This window comes from Hydractinia symbiolongicarpus, chromosome 3, assembly GCF_029227915.1.
Source record: "Hydractinia symbiolongicarpus strain clone_291-10 chromosome 3, HSymV2.1, whole genome shotgun sequence".
In the NCBI taxonomy this organism is placed as follows: domain Eukaryota; kingdom Metazoa; phylum Cnidaria; class Hydrozoa; order Anthoathecata; family Hydractiniidae; genus Hydractinia; species Hydractinia symbiolongicarpus.
In genome coordinates this window covers 29,855,442-29,878,392 of record NC_079877.1, presented here as the reverse complement: position 1 = coordinate 29,878,392, position 22,951 = coordinate 29,855,442, and the positions used below count along the sequence as shown (strand labels likewise).

At 40.1% G+C, this 22,951-nt stretch overlaps 24 non-coding genes across 24 annotated transcripts; all 24 read right to left on the bottom strand.

The window, feature by feature from the left end:
- Positions 1–816: 816 nt before the first annotated feature.
- Trnal-uag (transfer RNA leucine (anticodon UAG)) lies at positions 817–898 on the bottom strand. The gene has a single exon. It is a non-coding gene; the product is annotated as a tRNA-Leu (tRNA).
- A 964-nt stretch (positions 899–1,862) lies between these two features.
- Positions 1,863–1,944, bottom strand: Trnal-uag (transfer RNA leucine (anticodon UAG)). Its single transcript has one exon. It is a non-coding gene; the product is annotated as a tRNA-Leu (tRNA).
- A 510-nt stretch (positions 1,945–2,454) lies between these two features.
- On the bottom strand, positions 2,455–2,536 carry Trnal-aag (transfer RNA leucine (anticodon AAG)). The gene has a single exon. It is a non-coding gene; the product is annotated as a tRNA-Leu (tRNA).
- A 2,036-nt stretch (positions 2,537–4,572) lies between these two features.
- Trnal-aag (transfer RNA leucine (anticodon AAG)) lies at positions 4,573–4,654 on the bottom strand. Its single transcript has one exon. It is a non-coding gene; the product is annotated as a tRNA-Leu (tRNA).
- Positions 4,655–5,038: 384 nt separating this feature from the next.
- On the bottom strand, positions 5,039–5,120 carry Trnal-uag (transfer RNA leucine (anticodon UAG)). Its single transcript has one exon. It is a non-coding gene; the product is annotated as a tRNA-Leu (tRNA).
- A 510-nt stretch (positions 5,121–5,630) lies between these two features.
- Trnal-aag (transfer RNA leucine (anticodon AAG)) lies at positions 5,631–5,712 on the bottom strand. The gene has a single exon. It is a non-coding gene; the product is annotated as a tRNA-Leu (tRNA).
- A 384-nt stretch (positions 5,713–6,096) lies between these two features.
- Positions 6,097–6,178, bottom strand: Trnal-uag (transfer RNA leucine (anticodon UAG)). The gene has a single exon. It is a non-coding gene; the product is annotated as a tRNA-Leu (tRNA).
- A 511-nt stretch (positions 6,179–6,689) lies between these two features.
- On the bottom strand, positions 6,690–6,771 carry Trnal-aag (transfer RNA leucine (anticodon AAG)). The gene has a single exon. It is a non-coding gene; the product is annotated as a tRNA-Leu (tRNA).
- Positions 6,772–7,155: 384 nt separating this feature from the next.
- Positions 7,156–7,237, bottom strand: Trnal-uag (transfer RNA leucine (anticodon UAG)). Its single transcript has one exon. It is a non-coding gene; the product is annotated as a tRNA-Leu (tRNA).
- A 978-nt stretch (positions 7,238–8,215) lies between these two features.
- On the bottom strand, positions 8,216–8,297 carry Trnal-uag (transfer RNA leucine (anticodon UAG)). The gene has a single exon. It is a non-coding gene; the product is annotated as a tRNA-Leu (tRNA).
- Positions 8,298–9,261: 964 nt separating this feature from the next.
- Trnal-uag (transfer RNA leucine (anticodon UAG)) lies at positions 9,262–9,343 on the bottom strand. Its single transcript has one exon. It is a non-coding gene; the product is annotated as a tRNA-Leu (tRNA).
- Positions 9,344–9,853: 510 nt separating this feature from the next.
- On the bottom strand, positions 9,854–9,935 carry Trnal-aag (transfer RNA leucine (anticodon AAG)). Its single transcript has one exon. It is a non-coding gene; the product is annotated as a tRNA-Leu (tRNA).
- A 2,036-nt stretch (positions 9,936–11,971) lies between these two features.
- Positions 11,972–12,053, bottom strand: Trnal-aag (transfer RNA leucine (anticodon AAG)). The gene has a single exon. It is a non-coding gene; the product is annotated as a tRNA-Leu (tRNA).
- Positions 12,054–12,437: 384 nt separating this feature from the next.
- Positions 12,438–12,519, bottom strand: Trnal-uag (transfer RNA leucine (anticodon UAG)). Its single transcript has one exon. It is a non-coding gene; the product is annotated as a tRNA-Leu (tRNA).
- A 510-nt stretch (positions 12,520–13,029) lies between these two features.
- On the bottom strand, positions 13,030–13,111 carry Trnal-aag (transfer RNA leucine (anticodon AAG)). Its single transcript has one exon. It is a non-coding gene; the product is annotated as a tRNA-Leu (tRNA).
- A 384-nt stretch (positions 13,112–13,495) lies between these two features.
- Trnal-uag (transfer RNA leucine (anticodon UAG)) lies at positions 13,496–13,577 on the bottom strand. The gene has a single exon. It is a non-coding gene; the product is annotated as a tRNA-Leu (tRNA).
- A 511-nt stretch (positions 13,578–14,088) lies between these two features.
- Positions 14,089–14,170, bottom strand: Trnal-aag (transfer RNA leucine (anticodon AAG)). Its single transcript has one exon. It is a non-coding gene; the product is annotated as a tRNA-Leu (tRNA).
- A 1,443-nt stretch (positions 14,171–15,613) lies between these two features.
- Trnal-uag (transfer RNA leucine (anticodon UAG)) lies at positions 15,614–15,695 on the bottom strand. The gene has a single exon. It is a non-coding gene; the product is annotated as a tRNA-Leu (tRNA).
- A 977-nt stretch (positions 15,696–16,672) lies between these two features.
- Trnal-uag (transfer RNA leucine (anticodon UAG)) lies at positions 16,673–16,754 on the bottom strand. Its single transcript has one exon. It is a non-coding gene; the product is annotated as a tRNA-Leu (tRNA).
- A 511-nt stretch (positions 16,755–17,265) lies between these two features.
- Positions 17,266–17,347, bottom strand: Trnal-aag (transfer RNA leucine (anticodon AAG)). The gene has a single exon. It is a non-coding gene; the product is annotated as a tRNA-Leu (tRNA).
- A 384-nt stretch (positions 17,348–17,731) lies between these two features.
- On the bottom strand, positions 17,732–17,813 carry Trnal-uag (transfer RNA leucine (anticodon UAG)). The gene has a single exon. It is a non-coding gene; the product is annotated as a tRNA-Leu (tRNA).
- Positions 17,814–18,324: 511 nt separating this feature from the next.
- Trnal-aag (transfer RNA leucine (anticodon AAG)) lies at positions 18,325–18,406 on the bottom strand. The gene has a single exon. It is a non-coding gene; the product is annotated as a tRNA-Leu (tRNA).
- A 385-nt stretch (positions 18,407–18,791) lies between these two features.
- Positions 18,792–18,873, bottom strand: Trnal-uag (transfer RNA leucine (anticodon UAG)). Its single transcript has one exon. It is a non-coding gene; the product is annotated as a tRNA-Leu (tRNA).
- A 955-nt stretch (positions 18,874–19,828) lies between these two features.
- Positions 19,829–19,910, bottom strand: Trnal-uag (transfer RNA leucine (anticodon UAG)). The gene has a single exon. It is a non-coding gene; the product is annotated as a tRNA-Leu (tRNA).
- Between the last annotated feature and the right edge of the window lie 3,041 nt (positions 19,911–22,951).

Genomic DNA, 22,951 nt, shown 5'->3' with positions numbered 1-22,951 from the left:
TGGGTACAATAATGAAACGCCGAAAATTATACTCTTGTGGGCTAAATGTTAAATATTATGCAATTATCAAGAAAAATGTTGAACATGACTGTAAGACCGTTTCATTCGGACAATCGCTCTTAACAAGCTGTAAATCCGAATCTCCCGTCGTTTAAACGCTTTAGATCTCTGTTTCGAAAAATAAACGCAATTTTCCGCAAAATCAAGTGGTACAAGTGACATTTTTCCCCAATGCGACAAAAACTTATTAATTATACTTTTTCTAAAATTTGCGTCTTTGTGGGGACGAAGTTTTTAAGCGTAATCAATATTCTCTGTCCGAGGACATTTCCGGTCATGCGATATAAGATGACAGGAGCGAGATTCGAACTTGCGCCACCGAAGTGACTGGTGCCTTAAACCAGCGCCTTAGAGCGCTCGGCCATCCTGCCCGGTTTTTCAAATACATAATGTCGACGAGCGTGCAGAGAAAATAGTGTTTACGAGTATTTAAGCACTAGATGACATGTAAAAATGACCGAAATGTATGAAAAATTCAAATAAGTAAGTGACGCAAAATAATACGTTGATACCCAACCAGCTCTGCACATTCCATTGCAAGTGTATTCGTCCCGTGACTTTTCATCAATTTAGAGAGTTTTGCCTGATTGTGGGCGGAATTACCTGCAAAGTCAAGCAGTTTTCGGGATCTCGTCCTGCATGCAAGCGAAACTTGTGATACATCCTTTTTAAACGTCGCGCATTTTTCCAGGCAAAATAGTTAAGCGAAAAAAAAACACGTTTGTCCGACGTACTTTTCAGACATGTATGATTAGTTGACAGGAGCGAGATTCGAACTCGCGCCACCAAAGTGACTGGTGCCTAAAACCAGCGCCTTAGACCGCTCGGCCATCCTGCCTACTTTTTAAGATATAAAGTCTCCGTCCCAAAAAAGTTCAAGTAAACCAAAAAAGGCTTATGCTGACATTAGCAGGAAAGTTTTTACTCTAACTAATTAACCTAAGATCCGAAGTCCTAAGTCTGTCCGTTGACAAGTAAACTTTGACAAGTTCACATTGCGTGGGTACAATAATGAAACGCCAAAAATTATACTCTTGTGGGTTAAATGTTAAAAATTATGCAATTAGCAAGAAATATGTTGAACATAACTGTAAGAACGTTTCATTCGGACAATCGCTCTTAACAAGCTGTAAATCGAAATCTCCTGTCGTTTAAGCGCTTTAGATCTCTGTTTCGAAAAATAAACGAAATTTTCCGCAAAATCAAGTGGTACAAGTGACATTTTTCCCCAATGCGACAAAGACTTGTTAATTATACTTTTTCTAAAATTTGCGTCTTTCTCAGGACGAAGTTTTTAAGCGTAATCAATATTCTCTGTCCCAGGATATTTCCGGTCATGCGATATAAGATGACAGGAGCGAGATTCGAACTCGCGTCACCGAAGTGACCAACGCCTTAGACCGCTCGGCCATCCTGCCCGGTTTTTCAAATACATAATGTGGACGAGAGTGCAAGGAAAATAGTATTTACACGTATTTAAGCAGTAGATGACATGTAAAAATGACCGAAATATATGGAATATTGAAATAAGTAAGTGACGCAAAATAATACGTTGATACCCAACCAGCTCTACCCATTCCATTGCAAGTGTATTCGTCCCGTGACTTTTCATCAATTTAGAGAGTTTTGCCTGATTGTGGGCGGAATTACCTGCACAGTCAAGCAGTTTTAGCGATCCCGTCCTGCATGCAAGCGAAACTTGTGATACATCCTTTTTAAACGTTCGAGCATTTTTCTAGGCAAAATGGTTAAGCGGAATGAAAACGTTTGACCGACGTACTTTTCAGACATGTATGATTAGTTGACAGGAGCGAGATTCGAACTCGCTCCACCAAAGTGACTGGTGCCTAAAACCAGCGCCTTAGACCGCTCGGCCATCCTGTCTACTTTTTAAGATATAAAGTCCCCGTCCCAAAAAAGTTCAAGTAAACTAAAAATGGCTTATGCTGACATTAGCAGGAAAGCTTTTGCTCTAACTAATTAACCTAAGATCCGAAGTCCTAAGTCTGTCCGTTGACAAGTAAACTTTGACAAGTTCACATTGCGTGGGTACAATAATGAAGCGCCGAAAATTATACTCTTGTGGGTTAAATGTTAAAAATTATGCAATTATCAAAAAATATGTTGAACATGACTGTAAGAACGTTTCATTCGGACAAATGCTCTTAACAAGCTGTAAATCGAAATCTCCTGTCGTTTAAGCGCTTTAGATCTATGTTTCGAAAAATAAACGAAATTTTCCGCAAAATCAAGTGGTACAAGTGCCATTTTTCCCCAATGCGACAAAGACTTGTTAATTATACTTTTTCTAAAATTTTCGGCTTTCTGGTGTCGAAGTTTTTAAGCGTAATCAATATTCTCTGTCCGAGGACATTTCCGTCATGCGATATAAGATGACAGGAGCGAGATTCGAACTGGCGCCACCGAAGTGACTGGTGCCTTAAACCAGCGCCTTAGACCGCTCGGCCATCCTGCCCGGTTTTTCAAATACATAATGTCGACGAGCGTGCAGAGAAAATAGTATTTACGCGTATTTAAGCACTAGATGACATGTAAAAATGACCGAAATGAATGAAAAATTCAAATAAGTAAGTGACGCAAAATAATACGTTGATACCCAACCAGCTCTGCACATTCCATTGCAAGTTCATTCGTCCCGTGACTCTTCATCAATTAAGAGAGTTTTGCCTGATTGTGGGCGGAATTACCTGCACAGTCAAGCAGTTTTAGCGATCCCGTCCTGCATGCAAGCGAAACTTGTGATACATCCTTTTTAAACGTTCGAGCATTTTTCTAGGCAAAATGGTTAAGCGGAATGAAAACGTTTGACCGACGTACTTTTCAGACATGTATGATTAGTTGACAGGATCGAGATTCGAACTCGCTCCACCAAAGTGACTGGTGCCTAAAACCAGCGCCTTAGACTGCTCGGCCATCCTGCCTTCTTTTTAAGATATAAAGTCCCCGTCCCAAAAAAGTTCAAGTAAACCAAAAATGGCTTATGCTGACATTAGCAGGAAAGTTTTTGCTCTAACCAATTAACCTAAGATCCGAAGTCCTAAGTCTGTCCGTTGACAAGTAAACTTTGACAAGTTCACATTGCGTGGGTACAATAATGAAGCGCCGAAAATTTTACTCTTGTGGGTTAAATGTTAAAAATTATGCAATTATCAAGAAATATGTTGAACATGACTGTAAGAACGTTTCATTCGGACAATTGCTCTTAACAAGCTGTAAATCGAAATCTCCTGTCGTTTAAGCGCTTTAGATCTCTGTTTCGAAAAATAAACGAAATTTTCCGCAAAATCAAGTGGTACAAGTGCCATTTTTCCCCAATGCCACAAAGACTTGTTAATTATACTTTTTCTAAAATTTTCGGCTTTCTGGGGACGAAGTTTTTAAGCGTAATCAATATTCTCTGTCCGAGGACATTTCCGGTCATGCGATATAAGATGACAGGAGCGAAATTCGAACTCGCGCCACCGAAGTGACTGGTGCCTTAAACAAGCGCCTAAGACCGCTCGGCCATCCTGCCCGGATTTTCAAATACATAATGTCGACGAGCGTGCAGAGAAAATAGTATTTTCGCGTATTTAAGCACTAGATGACATGTAAAATTGACCGAAATGAATGAAAAATTCAAATAAGTAAGTGACGCAAAATAATACGTTGATACCCAACCAGCTCTGCACATTCCATTGCAAGTTCATTCGTCCCGTGACTCTTCATCAATTAAGAGAGTTTTGCCTTATTGTGGGCGGAATTACCTGCACAGTCAAGCAGTTTTAGCGATCCCGTCCTGCATGCAAGCGAAACTTGTGATACATCCTTTTTAAACGTTCGAGCATTTTTCTAGGCAAAATGGTTAAGCGGAATGAAAACGTTTGACCGACGTACTTTTCAGACATGTATGATTAGTTGACAGGAGCGAGATTCGAACTCGCTCCACCAAAGTGAGTGGTGCCTAAAACCAGCGCCTTAGACCGCTCGGCCATCCTGCCTACTTTTTAAGATATAAAGTCCCCGTCCCAAAAAAGTTCAAGTAAACCAAAAATGGCTTATGCTGACATTAGCAGGAAAGTTTTTGCTCTAACTAATTAACCTAAGATCCGAAGTCCTACGTCTGTCCGTTGACAAGTAAACTTTGACAAGTTCACATTGCGTGGGTACAATAATGAAGCGCCGAAAATTATACCCTTGTGGGTTAAATGTTAAAAATTATGCAATTATCAAGAAATATGTTGAACATGACTGTAAGAACGTTTCATTCGGACAAATGCTCTTAACAAGCTGTAAATCGAAATCTCCTGTCGTTTAAGCGCTTTAGATCTATGTTTCGAAAAATAAACGAAATTTTCCGCAAAATCAAGTGGTACAAGTGCCATTTTTCCCCAATGCGACAAAGACTTGTTAATTATACTTTTTCTAAAATTTTCGGCTTTCTGGGGACGAAGTTTTTAAGCGTAATCAATATTCTCTGTCCGAGGACATTTCCGGTCATGCGGTATAAGATGGCAGGAGCGAGATTCGAACTCGCGCCACCGAAGTGACTGGTGCCTTAAACCAGCGCCTTAGACCGCTCGGCCATCCTGCCCGGTTTTTCAAATACATAATGTCGACGAGCGTGCAGAGAAAATAGTATTTACGCGTAATTAAGCACTAGATGACATGTAAAAATGACCGAAATGAATGAAAAATTCAAATAAGTAAGTGACGAAAAATAATACGTTGATACCCAACCAGCTCTGCACATTCCATTGCAAGTTCATTCGTCCCGTGACTCTTCATCAATTAAGAGAGTTTTGCCTGATTGTGGGCGGAATTACCTGCACAGTCAAGCAGTTTTAGCGATCCCGTCCTGCATGGAAGCGAAACTTGTGATACATCCTTTTTAAACGTTCGCGCATTTTTCTAGGCAAAATAGTTAAGCGGAATAAAAACGTTTGACCGACATACTTTTCAGACATGTATGATTAGTTGACAGGAGCGAGATTCGAACTCGCGCCACCAAAGTGACTGGTGCCTAAAACCAGCGCCTTAGACTGCTCGGCCATCCTGCCTTCTTTTTAAGATATAAAGTCCCCGTCCCAAAAAATTTCAAGTAAACCAAAAATGGCTTATGCTGACATTAGCAGGAAAGTTTTTGCTCTAACCAATTAACCTAAGATCCGAAGTCCTAAGTCTGTCCGTTGACAAGTAAACTTTGACAAGTTCACATTGCGTGGGTACAATAATGAAGCGCCGAAAATTATACTCTTGTGGGTTAAATGTTAAAAATTATGCAATTATCAAGAACTATGTTGAACATGACTGTAAGAACGTTTCATTCGGTCAAATGCTCTTAACAAGCTGTAAATCGAAATCTCCTGTCCTTTAAGCGCTTTAGATCTATGTTTCGAAAAATAAACGAAATTTTCCGCAAAATCAAGTGGTACAAGTGCCATTTTTCCCCAATGCGACAAAGACTTGTTAATTATACTTTTTCTAAAATTTTCGGCTTTCTGGGGTCGAAGTTTTTAAGCGTAATCAATATTCTCTGTCCGAGGACATTTCCGTCATGCGATATAAGATGACAGGAGCGAGATTCGAACTCGCGCCACCGAAGTGACTGGTGCCTTAAATCAGCGCCTTAGACCGCTCGGCCATCCTGCCCGGTTTTTCAAATACATAATGTCGACGAGCGTGCAGAGAAAATAGTATTTACGCGTATTTAAGCACTAGATGACATGTAAAAATGACCGAAATGAATGAAAAATTCAAATAAGTAAGTGACGCAAAATAATACGTTGATACCCAACCAGCTCTGCACATTCCATTGCAAGTTCATTCGTCCCGTGACTCTTCATCAATTAAGAGAGTTTTGCCTGATTGTGGGCGGAATTACCTGCACAGTCAAGCAGTTTTAGCGATCCCGTCCTGCATGCAAGCGAAACTTGTGATACATCCTTTTTAAACGTTCGCGCATTTTTCTAGGCAAAATAGTTAAGCGGAATAAAAACGTTTGACCGACGTACTTTTCAGACATGTATGATTAGTTGACAGGAGCGAGATTCGAACTCGCTCCACCAAAGTGACTGGTGCCTAAAACCAGCGCCTTAGACCGCTCGGCCATCCTGCCTACTTTTTAAGATATAAAGTCCCCGTCCCAAAAAAGTTCAAGTAAACCAAAAATGGCTTATGCTGACATTAGCAGGAAAGTTTTTGCTCTAACTAATTAACCTAAGATCCGAAGTCCTACGTCTGTCCGTTGACAAGTAAACTTTGACAAGTTCACATTGCGTGGGTACAATAATGAAGCGCCGAAAATTATACCCTTGTGGGTTAAATGTTAAAAATTATGCAATTATCAAGAAATATGTTGAACATGACTGTAAGAACGTTTCATTCGGACAAATGCTCTTAACAAGCTGTAAATCGAAATCTCCTGTCGTTTAAGCGCTTTAGATCTATGTTTCGAAAAATAAACGAAATTTTCCCCAAAATCAAGTGGTACAAGTGCCATTTTTCCCCAATGCGACAAAGACTTGTTAATTATACTTTTTCTAAAATTTTCGGCTTTCTGGGGACGAAGTTTTTAAGCGTAATCAATATTCTCTGTCCGAGGACATTTCCGGTCATGCGGTATAAGATGACAGGAGCGAGATTCGAACTCGCGCCACCGAAGTGACTGGTGCCTTAAACCAGCGCCTTAGACGGCTCGGCCATCCTGCCCGGTTTTTCAAATACATAATGTCGACGAGCGTGCAGAGAAAATAGTATTTACGCGTAATTAAGCACTAGATGACATGTAAAAATGACCGAAATGAATGAAAAATTCAAATAAGTAAGTGACGAAAAATAATACGTTGATACCCAACCAGCTCTGCACATTCCATTGCAAGTTCATTCGTCCCGTGACTCTTCATCAATTAAGAGAGTTTTGCCTGATTGTGGGCGGAATTACCTGCACAGTCAAGCAGTTTTAGCGATCCCGTCCTGCATACAAGCGAAACTTGTGATACATCCTTTTTAAACGTTCGCGCATTTTTCTAGGCAAAATAGTTAAGCGGAATAAAAACGTTTGACCGACATACTTTTCAGACATGTATGATTAGTTGACAGGAGCGAGATTCGAACTCGCGCCACCAAAGTGACTGGTGCCTAAAACCAGCGCCTTAGACTGCTCGGCCATCCTGCCTTCTTTTTAAGATATAAAGTCCCCGTCCCAAAAAAGTTCAAGTAAACCAAAAATGGCTTATGCTGACATTAGCAGGAAAGTTTTTGCTCTAACCAATTAACCTAAGATCCGAAGTCCTACGTCTGTCCGTTGACAAGTAAACTTTGACAAGTTCACATTGCGTGGGTACAATAATGAAGCGCCGAAAATTATACTCTTGTGGGTTAAATGTTAAAAATTATGCAATTATCAAGAACTATGTTGAACATGACTGTAAGAACGTTTCATTCGGACAAATGCTCTTAACAAGCTGTAAATCGAAATCTCCTGTCCTTTAAGCGCTTTAGATCTATGTTTCGAAAAATAAACGAAATTTTCCGCAAAATCAAGTGGTACAAGTGCCATTTTTCCCCAATGCCACAAAGACTTGTTAATTATACTTTTTCTAAAATTTTCGGCTTTCTGGGGACGAAGTTTTTAAGCGTAATCAATATTCTCTGTCCGAGGACATTTCCGGTCATGCGATATAAGATGACAGGAGCGAAATTCGAACTCGCGCCACCGAAGTGACTGGTGCCTTAAACAAGCGCCTAAGACCGCTCGGCCATCCTGCCCGGATTTTCAAATACATAATGTCGACGAGCGTGCAGAGAAAATAGTATTTACGCGTATTTAAGCACTAGATGACATGTAAAAATGACCGAAATGAATGAAAAATTCAAATAAGTAAGTGACGCAAAATAATACGTTGATACCCAACCAGCTCTGCACATTCCATTGCAAGTTCATTCGTCCCGTGACTCTTCATCAATTAAAAGAGTTTTGCCTTATTGTGGGCGGAATTACCTGCACAGTCAAGCAGTTTTAGCGATCCCGTCCTGCATGCAAGCGAAACTTGTGATACATCCTTTTTAAACGTTCGCGCATTTTTCTAGGCAAAATAGTTAAGCGGAAATAAAAATGTTTGCCTGACGTACTTTTCAGACATGTATGACTAGTTGACAGGAGCGAGATTCGAACTCGCGCCACCGAAGTGACTGGTGCCTAAAACCAGCGCCTTAGACCGCTCGGCCATCCTGCCTACTTTTTAAGATATAAAGTCTCCGTCCCAAAAAAGTTCAAGTAAACCAAAAAAGGCTTATGCTGACATTAGCAGGAAAGTTTTTACTCTAACTAATTAACCTAAGATCCGAAGTCCTAAGTCTGTCCGTTGACAAGTAAACTTTGACAAGTTCACATTGCGTGGGTACAATAATGAAACGCCAAAAATTATACTCTTGTGGGTTAAATGTTAAAAATTATGCAATTAGCAAGAAATATGTTGAACATAACTGTAAGAACGTTTCATTCGGACAATCGCTCTTAACAAGCTGTAAATCGAAATCTCCTGTCGTTTAAGCGCTTTAGATCTCTGTTTCGAAAAATAAACGAAATTTTCCGCAAAATCAAGTGGTACAAGTGACATTTTTCCCCAATGCGACAAAGACTTGTTAATTATACTTTTTCTAAAATTTGCGTCTTTCTCAGGACGAAGTTTTTAAGCGTAATCAATATTCTCTGTCCCAGGATATTTCCGGTCATGCGATATAAGATGACAGGAGCGAGATTCGAACTCGCGTCACCGAAGTGACCAACACCTTAGACCGCTCGGCCATCCTGCCCGGTTTTTCAAATACATAATGTGGACGAGAGTGCAAGGAAAATAGTATTTACACGTATTTAAGCAGTAGATGACATGTAAAAATGACCGAAATATATGGAATATTGAAATAAGTAAGTGACGCAAAATAATACGTTGATACCCAACCAGCTCTACCCATTCCATTGCAAGTGTATTCGTCCCGTGACTTTTCATCAATTTAGAGAGTTTTGCCTGATTGTGGGCGGAATTACCTGCACAGTCAAGCAGTTTTAGCGATCCCGTCCTGCATGCAAGCGAAACTTGTGATACATCCTTTTTAAACGTTCGAGCATTTTTCTAGGCAAAATGGTTAAGCGGAATGAAAACGTTTGACCGACGTACTTTTCAGACATGTATGATTAGTTGACAGGAGCGAGATTCGAACTCGCTCCACCAAAGTGACTGGTGCCTAAAACCAGCGCCTTAGACCGCTCGGCCATCCTGTCTACTTTTTAAGATATAAAGTCCCCGTCCCAAAAAAGTTCAAGTAAACTAAAAATGGCTTATGCTGACATTAGCAGGAAAGCTTTTGCTCTAACTAATTAACCTAAGATCCGAAGTCCTAAGTCTGTCCGTTGACAAGTAAACTTTGACAAGTTCACATTGCGTGGGTACAATAATGAAGCGCCGAAAATTATACTCTTGTGGGTTAAATGTTAAAAATTATGCAATTATCAAAAAATATGTTGAACATGACTGTAAGAACGTTTCATTCGGACAAATGCTCTTAACAAGCTGTAAATCGAAATCTCCTGTCGTTTAAGCGCTTTAGATCTATGTTTCGAAAAATAAACGAAATTTTCCGCAAAATCAAGTGGTACAAGTGCCATTTTTCCCCAATGCGACAAAGACTTGTTAATTATACTTTTTCTAAAATTTTCGGCTTTCTGGTGTCGAAGTTTTTAAGCGTAATCAATATTCTCTGTCCGAGGACATTTCCGTCATGCGATATAAGATGACAGGAGCGAGATTCGAACTGGCGCCACCGAAGTGACTGGTGCCTTAAACCAGCGCCTTAGACCGCTCGGCCATCCTGCCCGGTTTTTCAAATACATAATGTCGACGAGCGTGCAGAGAAAATAGTATTTACGCGTATTTAAGCACTAGATGACATGTAAAAATGACCGAAATGAATGAAAAATTCAAATAAGTAAGTGACGCAAAATAATACGTTGATACCCAACCAGCTCTGCACATTCCATTGCAAGTTCATTCGTCCCGTGACTCTTCATCAATTAAGAGAGTTTTGCCTGATTGTGGGCGGAATTACCTGCACAGTCAAGCAGTTTTAGCGATCCCGTCCTGCATGCAAGCGAAACTTGTGATACATCCTTTTTAAACGTTCGAGCATTTTTCTAGGCAAAATGGTTAAGCGGAATGAAAACGTTTGACCGACGTACTTTTCAGACATGTATGATTAGTTGACAGGATCGAGATTCGAACTCGCTCCACCAAAGTGACTGGTGCCTAAAACCAGCGCCTTAGACTGCTCGGCCATCCTGCCTTCTTTTTAAGATATAAAGTCCCCGTCCCAAAAAAGTTCAAGTAAACCAAAAATGGCTTATGCTGACATTAGCAGGAAAGTTTTTGCTCTAACCAATTAACCTAAGATCCGAAGTCCTAAGTCTGTCCGTTGACAAGTAAACTTTGACAAGTTCACATTGCGTGGGTACAATAATGAAGCGCCGAAAATTTTACTCTTGTGGGTTAAATGTTAAAAATTATGCAATTATCAAGAAATATGTTGAACATGACTGTAAGAACGTTTCATTCGGACAATTGCTCTTAACAAGCTGTAAATCGAAATCTCCTGTCGTTTAAGCGCTTTAGATCTCTGTTTCGAAAAATAAACGAAATTTTCCGCAAAATCAAGTGGTACAAGTGCCATTTTTCCCCAATGCCACAAAGACTTGTTAATTATACTTTTTCTAAAATTTTCGGCTTTCTGGGGACGAAGTTTTTAAGCGTAATCAATATTCTCTGTCCGAGGACATTTCCGGTCATGCGATATAAGATGACAGGAGCGAAATTCGAACTCGCGCCACCGAAGTGACTGGTGCCTTAAACAAGCGCCTAAGACCGCTCGGCCATCCTGCCCGGATTTTCAAATACATAATGTCGACGAGCGTGCAGAGAAAATAGTATTTTCGCGTATTTAAGCACTAGATGACATGTAAAATTGACCGAAATGAATGAAAAATTCAAATAAGTAAGTGACGCAAAATAATACGTTGATACCCAACCAGCTCTGCACATTCCATTGCAAGTTCATTCGTCCCGTGACTCTTCATCAATTAAGAGAGTTTTGCCTTATTGTGGGCGGAATTACCTGCACAGTCAAGCAGTTTTAGCGATCCCGTCCTGCATGCAAGCGAAACTTGTGATACATCCTTTTTAAACGTTCGAGCATTTTTCTAGGCAAAATGGTTAAGCGGAATGAAAACGTTTGACCGACGTACTTTTCAGACATGTATGATTAGTTGACAGGAGCGAGATTCGAACTCGCTCCACCAAAGTGAGTGGTGCCTAAAACCAGCGCCTTAGACCGCTCGGCCATCCTGCCTACTTTTTAAGATATAAAGTCCCCGTCCCAAAAAAGTTCAAGTAAACCAAAAATGGCTTATGCTGACATTAGCAGGAAAGTTTTTGCTCTAACTAATTAACCTAAGATCCGAAGTCCTACGTCTGTCCGTTGACAAGTAAACTTTGACAAGTTCACATTGCGTGGGTACAATAATGAAGCGCCGAAAATTATACCCTTGTGGGTTAAATGTTAAAAATTATGCAATTATCAAGAAATATGTTGAACATGACTGTAAGAACGTTTCATTCGGACAAATGCTCTTAACAAGCTGTAAATCGAAATCTCCTGTCGTTTAAGCGCTTTAGATCTATGTTTCGAAAAATAAACGAAATTTTCCGCAAAATCAAGTGGTACAAGTGCCATTTTTCCCCAATGCGACAAAGACTTGTTAATTATACTTTTTCTAAAATTTTCGGCTTTCTGGGGACGAAGTTTTTAAGCGTAATCAATATTCTCTGTCCGAGGACATTTCCGGTCATGCGGTATAAGATGGCAGGAGCGAGATTCGAACTCGCGCCACCGAAGTGACTGGTGCCTTAAACCAGCGCCTTAGACCGCTCGGCCATCCTGCCCGGTTTTTCAAATACATAATGTCGACGAGCGTGCAGAGAAAATAGTATTTACGCGTAATTAAGCACTAGATGACATGTAAAAATGACCGAAATGAATGAAAAATTCAAATAAGTAAGTGACGAAAAATAATACGTTGATACCCAACCAGCTCTGCACATTCCATTGCAAGTTCATTCGTCCCGTGACTCTTCATCAATTAAGAGAGTTTTGCCTGATTGTGGGCGGAATTACCTGCACAGTCAAGCAGTTTTAGCGATCCCGTCCTGCATGGAAGCGAAACTTGTGATACATCCTTTTTAAACGTTCGCGCATTTTTCTAGGCAAAATAGTTAAGCGGAATAAAAACGTTTGACCGACATACTTTTCAGACATGTATGATTAGTTGACAGGAGCGAGATTCGAACTCGCGCCACCAAAGTGACTGGTGCCTAAAACCAGCGCCTTAGACTGCTCGGCCATCCTGCCTTCTTTTTAAGATATAAAGTCCCCGTCCCAAAAAATTTCAAGTAAACCAAAAATGGCTTATGCTGACATTAGCAGGAAAGTTTTTGCTCTAACCAATTAACCTAAGATCCGAAGTCCTAAGTCTGTCCGTTGACAAGTAAACTTTGACAAGTTCACATTGCGTGGGTACAATAATGAAGCGCCGAAAATTATACTCTTGTGGGTTAAATGTTAAAAATTATGCAATTATCAAGAACTATGTTGAACATGACTGTAAGAACGTTTCATTCGGTCAAATGCTCTTAACAAGCTGTAAATCGAAATCTCCTGTCCTTTAAGCGCTTTAGATCTATGTTTCGAAAAATAAACGAAATTTTCCGCAAAATCAAGTGGTACAAGTGCCATTTTTCCCCAATGCGACAAAGACTTGTTAATTATACTTTTTCTAAAATTTTCGGCTTTCTGGGGTCGAAGTTTTTAAGCGTAATCAATATTCTCTGTCCGAGGACATTTCCGTCATGCGATATAAGATGACAGGAGCGAGATTCGAACTCGCGCCACCGAAGTGACTGGTGCCTTAAATCAGCGCCTTAGACCGCTCGGCCATCCTGCCCGGTTTTTCAAATACATAATGTCGACGAGCGTGCAGAGAAAATAGTATTTACGCGTATTTAAGCACTAGATGACATGTAAAAATGACCGAAATGAATGAAAAATTCAAATAAGTAAGTGACGCAAAATAATACGTTGATACCCAACCAGCTCTGCACATTCCATTGCAAGTTCATTCGTCCCGTGACTCTTCATCAATTAAGAGAGTTTTGCCTGATTGTGGGCGGAATTACCTGCACAGTCAAGCAGTTTTAGCGATCCCGTCCTGCATGCAAGCGAAACTTGTGATACATCCTTTTTAAACGTTCGCGCATTTTTCTAGGCAAAATAGTTAAGCGGAATAAAAACGTTTGACCGACGTACTTTTCAGACATGTATGATTAGTTGACAGGAGCGAGATTCGAACTCGCTCCACCAAAGTGACTGGTGCCTAAAACCAGCGCCTTAGACCGCTCGGCCATCCTGCCTACTTTTTAAGATATAAAGTCCCCGTCCCAAAAAAGTTCAAGTAAACCAAAAATGGCTTATGCTGACATTAGCAGGAAAGTTTTTGCTCTAACTAATTAACCTAAGATCCGAAGTCCTACGTCTGTCCGTTGACAAGTAAACTTTGACAAGTTCACATTGCGTGGGTACAATAATGAAGCGCCGAAAATTATACCCTTGTGGGTTAAATGTTAAAAATTATGCAATTATCAAGAAATATGTTGAACATGACTGTAAGAACGTTTCATTCGGACAAATGCTCTTAACAAGCTGTAAATCGAAATCTCCTGTCGTTTAAGCGCTTTAGATCTATGTTTCGAAAAATAAACGAAATTTTCCCCAAAATCAAGTGGTACAAGTGCCATTTTTCCCCAATGCGACAAAGACTTGTTAATTATACTTTTTCTAAAATTTTCGGCTTTCTGGGGACGAAGTTTTTAAGCGTAATCAATATTCTCTGTCCGAGGACATTTCCGGTCATGCGGTATAAGATGACAGGAGCGAGATTCGAACTCGCGCCACCGAAGTGACTGGTGCCTTAAACCAGCGCCTTAGACCGCTCGGCCATCCTGCCCGGTTTTTCAAATACATAATGTCGACGAGCGTGCAGAGAAAATAGTATTTACGCGTAATTAAGCACTAGATGACATGTAAAAATGACCGAAATGAATGAAAAATTCAAATAAGTAAGTGACGAAAAATAATACGTTGATACCCAACCAGCTCTGCACATTCCATTGCAAGTTCATTCGTCCCGTGACTCTTCATCAATTAAGAGAGTTTTGCCTGATTGTGGGCGGAATTACCTGCACAGTCAAGCAGTTTTAGCGATCCCGTCCTGCATGCAAGCGAAACTTGTGATACATCCTTTTTAAACGTTCGCGCATTTTTCTAGGCAAAATAGTTAAGCGGAATAAAAACGTTTGACCGACATACTTTTCAGACATGTATGATTAGTTGACAGGAGCGAGATTCGAGCTCGCGCCACCAAAGTGACTGGTGCCTAAAACCAGCGCCTTAGACTGCTCGGCCATCCTGCCTTCTTTTTAAGATATAAAGTCCCCGTCCCAAAAAAGTTCAAGTAAACCAAAAATGGCTTATGCTGACATTAGCAGGAAAGTTTTTGCTCTAACCAATTAACCTAAGATCCGAAGTCCTACGTCTGTCCGTTGACAAGTAAACTTTGACAAGTTCACATTGCGTGGGTACAATAATGAAGCGCCGAAAATTATACTCTTGTAGGTTAAATGTTAAAAATTATGCAATTATCAAGAACTATGTTGAACATGACTGTAAGAACGTTTCATTCGGACAAATGCTCTTAACAAGCTGTAAATCGAAATCTCCTGTCCTTTAAGCGCTTTAGATCTATGTTTCGAAAAATAAACGAAATTTTCCGCAAAATCAAGTGGTACAAGTGCCATTTTTCCCCAATGCCACAAAGACTTGTTAATTATACTTTTTCTAAAATTTTCGGCTTTCTGGGGACGAAGTTTTTAAGCGTAATCAATATTCTCTGTCCGAGGACATTTCCGGTCATGCGATATAAGATGACAGGAGCGAAATTCGAACTCGCGCCACCGAAGTGACTGGTGCCTTAAACAAGCGCCTAAGACCGCTCGGCCATCCTGCCCGGATTTTCAAATACATAATGTCGACGAGCGTGCAGAGAAAATAGTATTTACGCGTATTTAAGCACTAGATGACATGTAAAAATGACCGAAATGAATGAAAAATTCAAATAAGTAAGTGACGCAAAATAATACGTTGATACCCAACCAGCTCTGCACATTCCATTGCAAGTTCATTCGTCCCGTGACTCTTCATCAATTAAAAGAGTTTTGCCTTATTGTGGGCGGAATTACCTGCACAGTCAAGCAGTTTTAGCGATCCCGTCCTGCATGCAAGCGAAACTTGTGATACATCCTTTTTAAACGTTCGCGCATTTTTCTAGGCAAAATAGTTAAGCGGAATAAAAACGTTTGACCGACATACTTTTCAGACATGTATGATTAGTTGACAGGAGCGAGATTCGAACTCGCGCCACCAAAGTGACTGGTGCCTAAAACCAGCGCCTTAGACTGCTCGGCCATCCTGCCTTCTTTTTAAGATATAAAGTCCCCGTCCCAAAAAAGTTCAAGTAAACCAAAAATGGCTTATGCTGACATTAGCAGGAAAGTTTTTGCTCTAACCAATTAACCTAAGATCCGAAGTCCTACGTCTGTCCGTTGACAAGTAAACTTTGACAAGTTCACATTGCGTGGGTACAATAATGAAGCGCCGAAAATTATACTCTTGTGGGTGAAATGTTAAAAATTATGCAATTATCAAGAACTATGTTGAACATGACTGTAAGAACGTTTCATTCGGACAAATGCTCTTAACAAGCTGTAAATCGAAATCTCCTGTCCTTTAAGCGCTTTAGATCTATGTTTCGAAAAATAAACGAAATTTTCCGCAAAATCAAGTGGTACAAGTGCCATTTTTCCCCAATGCCACAAAGACTTGTTAATTATACTTTTTCTAAAATTTTCGGCTTTCTGGGGACGAAGTTTTTAAGCGTAATCAATATTCTCTGTCCGAGGACATTTCCGGTCATGCGATATAAGATGACAGGAGCGAAATTCGAACTCGCGCCACCGAAGTGACTGGTGCCTTAAACAAGCGCCTAAGACCGCTCGGCCATCCTGCCCGGATTTTCAAATACATAATGTCGACGAGCGTGCAGAGAAAATAGTATTTACGCGTATTTAAGCACTAGATGACATGTAAAAATGACCGAAATGAATGAAAAATTCAAATAAGTAAGTGACGCAAAATAATACGTTGATACCCAACCAGCTCTGCACATTCCATTGCAAGTTCATTCGTCCCGTGACTCTTCATCAATTAAAAGAGTTTTGCCTTATTGTGGGCGGAATTACCTGCACAGTCAAGCAGTTTTAGCGATCCCGTCCTGCATGCAAGCGAAACTTGTGATACATCCTTTTTAAACGTTCGAGCATTTTTCTAGGCAAAATGGTTAAGCGGAATGAAAACGTTTGACCGACGTACTTTTCAGACATGTATGATTAGTTGACAGGAGCGAGATTCGAACTCGCTCCACCAAAGTGACTGGTGCCTAAAACCAGCGCCTTAGACCGCTCGGCCATCCTGCCTACTTTTTAAGATATAAAGTCCCCGTCCCAAAAAAGTTCAAGTAAACCAAAAATGGCTTATGCTGACATTAGCAGGAAAGTTTTTGCTCTAACTAATTAACCTAAGATCCGAAGTCCTAAGTCTGTCCGTTGACAAGTAAACTTTGACAAGTTCACATTGCGTGGGTACAATAATGAAGCGCCGAAAATTATACTCTTGTGGGTTAAATGTTAAAAATTATGCAATTATCAAGAAATATGTTGAACATGACTGAAAGAACGTTTCATTCGGACAAATGCTCTTAACAAGCTGTAAATCGAAATCTCCTGTCGTTTAAGCGCTTTAGATCTATGTTTCGAAAAATAAACGAAATTTTCCGCAAAATCAAGTGGTACAAGTGCCATTTTTCCCCAATGCGACAAAGACTTGTTAATTATACTTTTTCTAAAATTTTCGGCTTTCTGGGGACGAAGTTTTTAAGCGTAATCAATATTCTCTGTCCGAGGACATTTCCGCTCATGCGATATAAGATGACAGGAGCGAGATTCGAACTCGCGCCACCGAAGTGACTGGTGCCTTAAACCAGCGCCTTAGACCGCTCGGCCATCCTGCCCGGTTTTTCAAATACATAATGTCGACGAGCGTGCAGAGAAAATAGTATTTACGCGTAATTAAGCACTAGATGACATGTAAAAATGACCGAAATGAATGAAAAATTCAAATAAGTAAGTGACGCAAAATAATACGTTGATACCCAACCAGCTCTGCACATTCCATTGCAAGTTCATTCGTCCCGTGACTCTTCATCAATTAAGAGAGTTTTGCCTGATTGTGGGCGGAATTACCTGCACAGTCAAGCAGTTTTAGCGATCCCGTCCTGCATGCAAGCGAAACTTGTGATACATCCTTTTTAAACGTTCGCGCATTTTTCTAGGCAAAACAGTTAAGCGGAATAAAAACGTTTGACCGACGTACTTTTCAGACATGTATGATTAGTTGACAGGAGCGAGATTCGAACTCGCGCCACCAAAGTGACTGGTGCCTAAAACCAGCGCCTTAGACTGCTCGGCCATCCTGCCTTCTTTTTAAGATATAAAGTCCCCGTCCCAAAAAAGTTCAAGTAAACCAAAAATGGCTTATGCTGACATTAGCAGGAAAGTTTTTGCTCTAACCAATTAACCTAAGATCCGAAGTCCTAAGTCTGTCCGTTGACAAGTAAACTTTGACAAGTTCACATTGCGTGGGTACAATAATGAAGCGCCGAAAATTATACTCTTGTGGGTTAAATGTTAAAAATTATGCAATTATCAAGAAAAATGTTGAACATGACTGTAAGAACGTTTCATTCGGACTATCGCTCTTAACAAGCTGTAAATCCAAATCTCCTGTCGTTTAAACGCTTTAGATCTCTGTTTCGAAAAATAAACGAAATTTTCCGCAAAATCAAGTGGTACAAGTGACACTTTTTCCCAATGCGACAAAGACTTGTTAATTATACTTTTTCTAAAATTTGCGTCTTTCTGGGGACGAAGTTTTTAAGCGTAATCAATATTCTCTGTCCGAGGACATTTCCGGTCATGCGATATAAGATGACAGGAGCGAGATTCGAACTCGCGCCACCGAAGTGACTGGTGCCTTAAACCAGCGCCTTAGACCGCTCGGCCATCCTGCCCGGTTTTTCAAATACATAATGTCGACGAGAGTGCAAAGAAAATAGTATTTACGCGTATTTAAGCACTAGATGACATGTAAAAATGACCGAAATATATGAAAAATTCAAATAAGTAAGTGACGCAAAATAATACGTTGATACCCAACCAGCTCTGCCCATTCCATTGCAAGTGCATTCGTCCCGTGACTTTTCATCAATTCAGATAGTTTTGCCTGATTGTGGGCGGAAATACCTGCACAGTCAAGCAGTTTTAGCGATCCCGTCCTGCATGCAAGCGAAACTTGTGATACATCCTTCTTAAACGTTCGCGCATTTTTCTAGGCAAAATGGTTAAGCGAAAATAAAAACGTTTGTCCGTCGTACTTTTCAGACATGTATGATTAGTTGACAGGAGCGAGATTCGAACTCGCGCCACCGAAGTGACTGGTGCCTAAAACCAGCGCCTTAGACCCCTGGGCCATCCTGCCTTATTTTTAAGATATAAAATCCCTGTCCCAAAAAAGTTCAAGTAAACCACAAATGGCTTATTCTGACATTAGCAGGAAGGTTTTTGCTCTGACCAATTAACTTAAGATCCGACGTCCTAAGTCTGTCCCTTGACAAGTAAACTTTGACAAGTTCCTATTGCGTAGGTACAATAATCAAACGCCGAAAATTATACTCTTGTGGGTTAAATGTTAAATATTATGCAATTATCAAGAAAAATGTTTAACATGACTGTAAGACCGTTTCATTCGGACTATCGCTCTTAACAAGCTGTAAATCCAAATCTCCTGTCGTTTAAACGCGTTAGATCTCTATTTCGTAAAATAAACGAAATTTTCCGCAAAATCAAGTGGTACAAGTGACATTTTTCCCCAATGCGACAAACACTTATTAATTATACTTTTTCTCAAATTTGCGTCTTTCTGGGGACGAAGTTTTTAAGCGTAATCAATATTCTCTGCGATATAAGATGACAGGAGCGATATTCGAACTCGCGCCTCCGAAATGACTGGTGCCTTAAACCAGCGCCTTAGACCGCTCGTCCATCCTGCCCGGTTTTTCAAATGCATAATGTCGACAAGCGTGCAGAGAAAATAGTATTTACGCGCATTTAAGCACTAGATGACATGTAAAAATGACCAAATGTATGAAAAATTCAAATAAGTAAGTGACGCAAAATAATACGTTGATACCCAACCAGCTCTGCCCATTCCATTGCAAGTGCATTCGTCCCGTGACTTTTCATCAATTTAGATAGTTTTGCCTGATTGTGGGAGGAATTACCTGCACAGTCAAGCAGTTTTAGTGATCCCGTCCTGCATGCAAGCGAAACTTGTGAAACATCCTTTTTAAACGTTCGCGCTTTTTCCTAGGCAAAATAGTTAAGCGGAAATAAAAACGTTTGTTCGATATACTTTTGAAACATGTATGATTAGTTCACGGGAGCGAGATTCGAACTCGCGCCACCGAAGTGACTGGTGCCTAAAACCAGCGCCTTAGACCGCTCGGCCATCCTGCCTTATTTTTAAGATATAAAATCCCTGTCCCAAAAAAGTTCAAGTAAACCACAAATGGCTTATTCTGACATTAGCAGGAAGGTTTTTGCTCTGACCAATTAACTTAAGATCCGACGTCCTAAGTCTGTCCCTTGACAAGTAAACTTTGACAAGTTCCTATTGCGTAGGTACAATAATCAAACGCCGAAAATTATACTCTTGTGGGTTAAATGTTAAATATTATGCAATTATCAAGAAAAATGTTTAACATGACTGTAAGACCGTTTCATTCGGACTATCGCTCTTAACAAGCTGTAAATCCAAATCTCCTGTCGTTTAAACGCGTTAGATCTCTATTTCGTAAAATAAACGAAATTTTCCGCAAAATCAAGTGGTACAAGTGACATTTTTCCCCAATGCGACAAACACTTATTAATTATACTTTTTCTCAAATTTGCGTCTTTCTGGGGACGAAGTTTTTAAGCGTAATCAATATTCTCTGCGATATAAGATGACAGGAGCGATATTCGAACTCGCGCCTCCGAAATGACTGGTGCCTTAAACCAGCGCCTTAGACCGCTCGTCCATCCTGCCCGGTTTTTCAAATGCATAATGTCGACAAGCGTGCAGAGAAAATAGTATTTACGCGCATTTAAGCACTAGATGACATGTAAAAATGACCAAATGTATGAAAAATTCAAATAAGTAAGTGACGCAAAATAATACGTTGATACCCAACCAGCTCTGCCCATTCCATTGCAAGTGCATTCGTCCCGTGACTTTTCATCAATTTAGATAGTTTTGCCTGATTGTGGGAGGAATTACCTGCACAGTCAAGCAGTTTTAGTGATCCCGTCCTGCATGCAAGCGAAACTTGTGAAACATCCTTTTTAAACGTTCGCGCTTTTTCCTAGGCAAAATAGTTAAGCGGAAATAAAAACGTTTGTTCGATATACTTTTGAAACATGTATGATTAGTTCACGGGAGCGAGATTCGAACTCGCGCCACCGAAGTGACTGGTGCCTAAAACCAGCGCCTTAGACCGCTCGGCCATCATGACTATTTTTTAAGAAATAAAATCCCCGTCTCAAAAAAGTTCAAGTAAACCAAAAATGGCTTATGCTGACATTAGCAGGAAGATTTTTGTTCTAACCAATTAACCTAAGATCCGAATTGCTAAGTCTGTCCCTTGACAAGTAAACTTTGACAAGTTCACATTGCGTGGGTACAATAATGAAACGCCGAAAATTATACTCTTGTGGGTTAAATGTTAAAAATTATGCAATTATCAAGAAAAATGTTGAACATGACTGTAAGAACGTTTCATTCGGACAAATGCTCTTAACAAGCTGTAAATCCAAATCTCCTGTCGTTTAAACGCTTTAGATCTCTGTTTCGAAAAATAAACGAAATTTTTCGCAAAATCAAGTGGTACAAGTGACACTTTAACCCAATGCGACAAAGACTTGTTAATTATACTTTTTCTAAAATTTGCGTCTTTCTGGGGACGAAGTTTTAAAGCGTAATCAATATTCTCTGTCCGAGGACATTTCCGGTCATGCAATATAAGATGACAGGAGCGTGATTCAAACTCGCGCCACTGAAGTGACTGGTGCCTTAACCCAGCGCCTTATACCGCTCGGCCATCCTGCCCGGTTTTTCAAATACATAATGTCGACAAGCGTGCAGAGAAAATAGTATTTACGCGTATTTAAGCACTAGATGACATGTAAAAATGACCAAAATGTATGAAAAATTCAAATAACTAAGTGACGCTAAATAATACGTTGATACCCAACCAGTTCTGCCCATTCCATTGCAAGTGCATTCGTCCCGTGACTTTTCATCAATTTAGATAGTTTTGCCTGATTGTGGGAAGAATTACCTGCACAGTCAAGCAGTTTTAGTGATTCCGTCCTGCATGCAAGCGAAACTTGTGAAACATCCTTTTTAAACGTTCGCGCTTTTTTCTAGGCAAAATAGTTAAGCGGAAATAAAAACGTTTGTTCGATATACTTTTGAAACATGTATGATTAGTTCACGGGAGCGAGATTCGAACTCGCGCCACTGAAGTGACTGGTGCCTAAAACCAGCGCCTTAGACCGCTCGGCCATCATGCCTATTTTTTAAGAAATAAAATCCCCCTATCAAAAAAGTTCAAGTAAACCAAAAATGGCTTATGCTGACATTAGCAGGAAGATTTTTGTTCTAACCAATTAACCTAAGATTCGAATTGCTAAGTCTGTCCCTTGACAAGTAAACTTTGACAAATTCACATTGCGTGGGTACAATAATGAAACGCCGAAAATTATACTCTTGTGGGTTAAATGTTAAAAATTATGCAATTATCAAGAAAAATGTTGAACATGACTGTAAGAACGTTTCATTCGGACAAATGCTCTTAACAAGCTGTAAATCCAAATCTCCTGTCGTTTAAACGCTTTAGATCTCTGTTTCGAAAAATAAACGAAATTTTTCGCAAAATCAAGTGGTACAAGTGACACTTTAACCCAATGCGACAAAGACTTGTTAATTATACTTTTTCTAAAATTTGCGTCTTTCTGGGGACGAAGTTTTAAAGCGTAATCAATATTCTCTGTCCGAGGACATTTCCGGTCATGCAATATAAGATGACAGGAGCGTGATTCAAACTCGCGCCACTGAAGTGACTGGTGCCTTAACCCAGCGCCTTATACCGCTCGGCCATCCTGCCCGGTTTTTCAAATACATAATGTCGACAAGCGTGCAGAGAAAATAGTATTTACGCGTATTTAAGCACTAGATGACATGTAAAAATGACCAAAATGTATGAAAAATTCAAATAACTAAGTGACGCTAAATAATACGTTGATACCCAACCAGTTCTGCCCATTCCATTGCAAGTGCATTCGTCCCGTGACTTTTCATCAATTTAGATAGTTTTGCCTGATTGTGGGAAGAATTACCTGCACAGTCAAGCAGTTTTAGTGATTCCGTCCTGCATGCAAGCGAAACTTGTGAAACATCCTTTTTAAACGTTCGCGCTTTTTTCTAGGCAAAATAGTTAAGCGGAAATAAAAACGTT